The sequence below is a fragment of the Equus asinus genome, unplaced genomic scaffold (genome assembly GCF_041296235.1).
Source record: "Equus asinus isolate D_3611 breed Donkey unplaced genomic scaffold, EquAss-T2T_v2 contig_616, whole genome shotgun sequence".
Taxonomy (NCBI): Eukaryota; Metazoa; Chordata; class Mammalia; order Perissodactyla; family Equidae; genus Equus; species Equus asinus.
The window spans coordinates 1-5993 of NW_027225312.1; positions in this window are offsets into that span (position 1 = coordinate 1).

Sequence of the window (5993 nt, forward strand, 5' to 3'; positions counted from 1 at the left end):
TCTCAGTTTCCTGAGAAAGGGTGCCTGGTTTTTAAAATTTCAGACTGTGTGTGTCTGAAACATGCCTTTCCACCCTCAAGCGTGACTGGCTGGGTATACAACACCAGGCTGAGTGTTATTTTCCCCGAGAAGTTCGAGGGCCTTGTTCTCCCAGCTTTCGATGTCGCTGTTGAGAAATCTAGGGATATTCTGATTTTTGACCTTTTGTATGAAACTTGTTTTTGCTCTCTGGAAGTTTCTAGATGTTTCTCCTCATCCCAAGAGTTGTACAATTATATTTCATTGTGCATTGGTGTGTGTCTACACTGACATACAGTGCTAGGCACTCAATGGGCTCCTTCAATCTGGAATTCAGGTCCTCCAGTTCCAGAAAATGTCAAACTATTTCATTGATCATTTCCTCTCCACTATTTTTTCTGTTCTCTTTTTCTGGAATCCCTGTTATTTGGATATTATACTTCCTAGACTGGTCCCCTTAATATTCTTATCTAGTCTCTCCTCTTTTATCTCTCTCTTTTTGCTCTAATTTATGGGAGATCTCAGCTTCATATTCCATCTTTCTAGTGAATCTTACATTTCTGCTCATATAGTTTTTAACTTCAAAGAGCTCTTGTTGTCGTTCTCTGAATGTTCTTTTTTGCATAGCTGTTCTCATTTGGCAGAAAAAATGCCTGGTCTCTTTGAGCATATTAACACTTGCTTTTAAAGTTCTTTCTCCTGGATCAGCCCATGGCCTCATCCAGACAGCTTCCTTCCTGTGCTGCTGCGGCCCCTTCTTCCAGGTTTCGGGCTGTCTGCAAATGTCTCATGGTTCTTGGCCACTGGTTCTTGAATTAGTATTTTATATGCTTATTTCTAAAATAAGCTCAAAAAGCTAGAAATTGTCATCTCCCTACCTTCACTGATTTTCCTAGTAACGGCCTCTATCAGCGCTTTCTACACCAGATTGGTATGAGGGCTATGTCTGACTCTGATAAAACTATAAACTCCTCTGGGGTAGAGAATGTGCCTATTTGTCAGCTCCTCATACAACGCCTGACACACAGCAGGGACAATAACTGCTCGATGGACCCAGCTACTGAAGACTCGTCCTCATTTTCGCACACATGGAATCATCACAGACTAGGCAACAGCTGAATAGAATCTCAATTTCAACCCATATAGAAATTACCCTGACAGTATGCAGGAGGAGGGGACAGCAGCCATAAAATTTAGACAGTGCTTTACAGTTTGTAAAGGGGCTAATATCTCCTTTAATATTACAGATACCTAAGCAGCCTCTACTACTCCCATTTTACTACTGTTACCTCACTTCCAAAAACATGCGACTCGAAAGTTAAGCCATTCCAAATCCTGGCCACATACCTGAAGGCTGGCCATGTTCCAGAACCCATCCAGGTCTGCACAGGTGGTATCCTTTTTGCCTCATTTGTATTCCAAATTGTCCACCAGTTCTTCAAACCGTTTGAATATTTCTGCCTTAAGGAGTCTTTTTTGACCAACTGCGAGGGGAATAAGATCTTCTGCTAAGGAAAAGATGAGATTTTTAAAAGCTAGAGAACAAAACAGGACCTTGATTGCAAGTCAGCCAGCTGATAAGACGACCTCACCCCAAATATCCTGGGGCTTCCAGAATCAAACTCTTACCTTAAAGCAAAACAAAAAAACATCGACTACAAAACTTTGTCATACAAATACTGAGCATTAACTGTCTGCTTCTGTTCCCACTAAAACGTAGCAATATCATTCTCATATATGTTGCTACATAGTAAACAGCATTCTGCTCACCTTGTATTTTACAAGAATTCAACCTCAAACAACTCACTGTACATCAGCATCTAAGGACTTCACACAGCACACAAATGATTTTTTCTAAAAAGCTTCTCCAAATAAGATTAAGGAAATATCAGAAAATTTGTTCCATATTTATTTAGGTCATTTTCATTCAGAAAATATTTTGCATAATTAAACAATACTAGATATAGATGTCACTCAAAAAGTCATAAAAAATCTAACAATAAATAGGCAAACGTTTAACTCCCAGGAATGATTGCTAACATTCTAATTACTTACACCTTATAAGTCATCTACCATTTTAGCACAGAGATACTAGTGAACGTATGTTGAGAAATGAAAAGTCTTGCTATTTTGATTAACAAAACTATAAAGTTCGGCAACACTAGATTTTTGTTTCAGATAAATGTAGACATATTAAAATAAACAATGCAGAGCCACCCTGGTGGCCAAGTGGTTGGGTCCATGCACTCACCTTCAGCAGCCCAGGGTTCACTGGTTCAGATCCTGGGCCCAGACCTACACACCGCTCATCAGGCCATGCTGTGCTGGCATCCCACGCAGAAGAACTAGAATGACCTACAACTAGGATATACAGCTATATGTCAGGGCTTTGGGGAGAGGGAAAAAAAGGAGGAAGACTGGCAACAGATGTTAGCTCAGGGCCGATCTTCCTAAAAAGAATAAATACATAAATAAAATAAAATAAACAAAGCTAAGACAAAAAACATAAATGTTCCCTCCCCTTTGTTTGGAATCTATACTTCAAGCTTCCTTTCCCACTCAAGGCAGTCGGTCAATATTAATTCCTCTCTTTCATATCAGAGAATCTTTCTAAAATTATGACATGTTTCAGCTTTACAAATGTTTCTCATACTAATATCTAAGTATTAGCAATATGACACTTATACAATAGCGATTTTCCAGAGCTGATGCTTATTTTATGAACTGTGATATATTAAAATCCATAAATACAAGTTGATATCCTATACATGTCCATCTTTCTACACCTAAAACTTACGTGGATGGTTAATGCCAAGAGCAACTTTCCAAGCTAATATTTCTAGTTCTTTCCGTTCTCATTTATCAGAGATGAAACAGAAAGAACCAGACATGCCTGAGTTCTGTCTTTACTTCTGGTATTGCCCATGGAACTGAGACCAACCCAACTGCCCAGAGTAAGTTGAAGCTAAACCCTGTAAGACTGGAATTACAGTGTCAGGGCCTCACAGATTCTAATTAGTAGGCTTTGCTTGTCCAAGGGCGGTAGTTCTCAACACTGGTCAATTTTGCCCCCCAGGGACATCTGGCAGTGTCTAGAGCACCTTTGTCACAAACCAGAGGAGTGCTACTGGTCTGGGACGTTACACAACATCCTGCGATGCAGAGGACGGCCCCACAACAAGAATTATCCAATCTGAAATGTCAGTAGTGCAAGTTGAGAAACCCCGGCCCAAGATAAATTGAATCTGTCTCTTTATAAAAAGCATCTTAGCAGGAGAAACTGAGGATAGTTTTTTTTCTTAGAAGAAAAAATTAGCTGTTTATATCTAATGAAAACTTAATTAATGAGAAAGGAGACTTGTCTTAGATCCGACATTATTTAGTTGGGTAAATTGCTTATTATCTCAATGTCTCAGTCCAACAACACGGTGGACTAGCTCATCTCTAAAATCCCTTACAATCATAAAACCTTACGTTCTACAAACAGCTGAAGTGGCTCTGAAATATACTCATTCATAATAGAACAAATGAGTATTAAAAGTATAGGAAGATAATATTTCTCCTCTATTTGATTGTCAAAGCCCAAAAAAGTGGTTAGTACTGTATTGGAAAAGATGTGAGAATCTCCTTGCTACATTCACTCAAGAACATAGTATGTCATCATTTCCTGTGTGATGTGGAGCGTTGGGGCCTTTCTCCAGATGCAGTCCTCTGATCTGTGTCCAAGGCATTTAGGTGACATGGCTTTTAGGTTCCCAAACAGGAACTCTAATTTTCAGTCTTCATAGTTGGAGAAACATAATCCTATCTTATGATTTAGTGGGCCAAGGAGCCTACCATCATCTCCCTCTATCCTTCTTTTGTAAAATAAACATTAACTTAGTTTCTTTGTTTGAAAAAAAAGGTATGATAAAATAGGAACTCCATATTTTGCTGAGGGAATGTAAATTGAGGTCTTTATTTATTTGCACAGGAGAGGATTGAAAAGCATCCAGGCTTGTTTTTTGCAGGCTTGACAGTAATACTACCAGACTGAACTCAATGGAAACAACCAGCAACAGGGACCTACTAAGTAAATCGTGGTGTAGCCATACAATTGGATACCATGCGGCCATTAAAACACACACAAAAACAGCATGAGAAAGTTCTTAAAGGACTAAAATGGAATATCTCCTACATTTAACATTAAATGAAAACAGAATAGTATGCTACTGTTTACATTTAAAAAAGTTTATCTACATATGCATTATGTATCTCTGGAAGAATTCACAAGAAATGAATAACACTTGCCTCTGTGGAAGGTTCGAACTGTAGGGTTGGGAGCAGAGTTGGAAAAAGGCTTCTCACTTGTACCTCTTTCTATCTTTTAAGTTAGCAACCACATGAATATACTAGCCATTGAAAAAGATTTTTAATTTAAAAGATAAATAAAAATCACTCAAGGTCAGTTTCCTCCTAATTCATCTACGTATTATATTAAGGTTAAAATAGTTTAATTTTGGTTTTAAATGTCTAGACATTAATACAAAATGCTTACACTGGAACAAACGCACAGACCTGAAATGCAGCACATGTCGCTGCTGAGATGTCTGATCCTCCTTTATTTCAAGTGATGGGACTTCTTTTATTGGAAAGCCATGTAAATTTTCAGTAGTAGTTTCATTTTTATTTAAGACACGATCTATAGATTAAAGAAAACATTACATATACATTTCAAAGCAGCAACTCCTATAACGACATCCCCCACAAGACAAATTTCTTAAATCCTTCAATTTTTTCAACATTGAAATTTAAAATTGTAAATAAATTTAAAATTTAAATAAAATTTTATTTCTGCCTCAAAGATTTCATTCATCAGATCTCCTTTTACAGTGTCTCTCAATGTTCTTCATCTCTTGAAATTTACATTTCGGTCCCCCTCTCAGTCTGCAGTCCTCATTCCAGCTCTGTTTCCAGATAGCCCTCCCCATGCTTTTCCGTCTCTTCTGACCCTGAGATCACACCCTGAGCTACATGGTGAGACACATGGTGGAAAAGACTCTAAACGATCTCTGATAAACCATAACCCAGAGAAACAAGTAAAAAATTCATGAAAATACCATACCTGTGCTCCCAACTGTCAGAGAACTCAAAGGACGGCGTAATTCGTCGGAATCTTGATGTACTGAAGTTTCACTTTTGTGTGCCAACATTTCTTTTGTTACTTCTGGAGCCTCATCACTAAGCAAGAGCAAAAATACACTTCGTAAAACATGAACCCATACATCTCACTGAAGGATTTCAAAATTATGTTGTTTTTTAAAAACATGGGATAAAATAGAAATATGTTTCTGTTTTTTAAAACATGTCTAATCTAGAGGGAAAAACCGTAAACACCTCCAGCGGGAAGGCCCGTCTCTGCCCCCTGTGATGAGATCCACAGATGCAAAGCCCTCTCAACCGGACATACACACTTAGGAGTCTCAGATGCCGCAGAGCAGTTCTCGGTCAATCTGCCGCCAGCCAGCCTTTGGAAAGCAACCTTGCCATTTCTTGTAAAGATTCAAACTGATTTTTTCTCCCCACTTTACAAGTTAATCATTTTGTCTTTTGAGATAGCTTTTATAAAGTAGTACTCAGTAAAAAAAACACAAACAAAAAAATCCAAACCATGTCTGAGCTGCAGTATAGCAATTTCTTCTTTCTAAAAATTTATTTCTAAGTGTTGCAATTAAGTCACTTCTTAAAAGCAAAAAAAAGCAAATTGAATCGTGAAAATAATAATGCACACAAAATATCAAATCTGACAAATACATTATTGTATCCTTCTGAAAAATTTTTTGGAAAGGTCAAATTTTCATGATTTATAATGAACATAGTTTACTAACTAAATAACTTAAAAAGCACAGGCCAAATTTAAGAAAGGCATTCGTTCTCCATGTCAGCAAGGAATTCATTCATAACATCTCATTCTGTCACTGGCTGTCAAAGTAGCG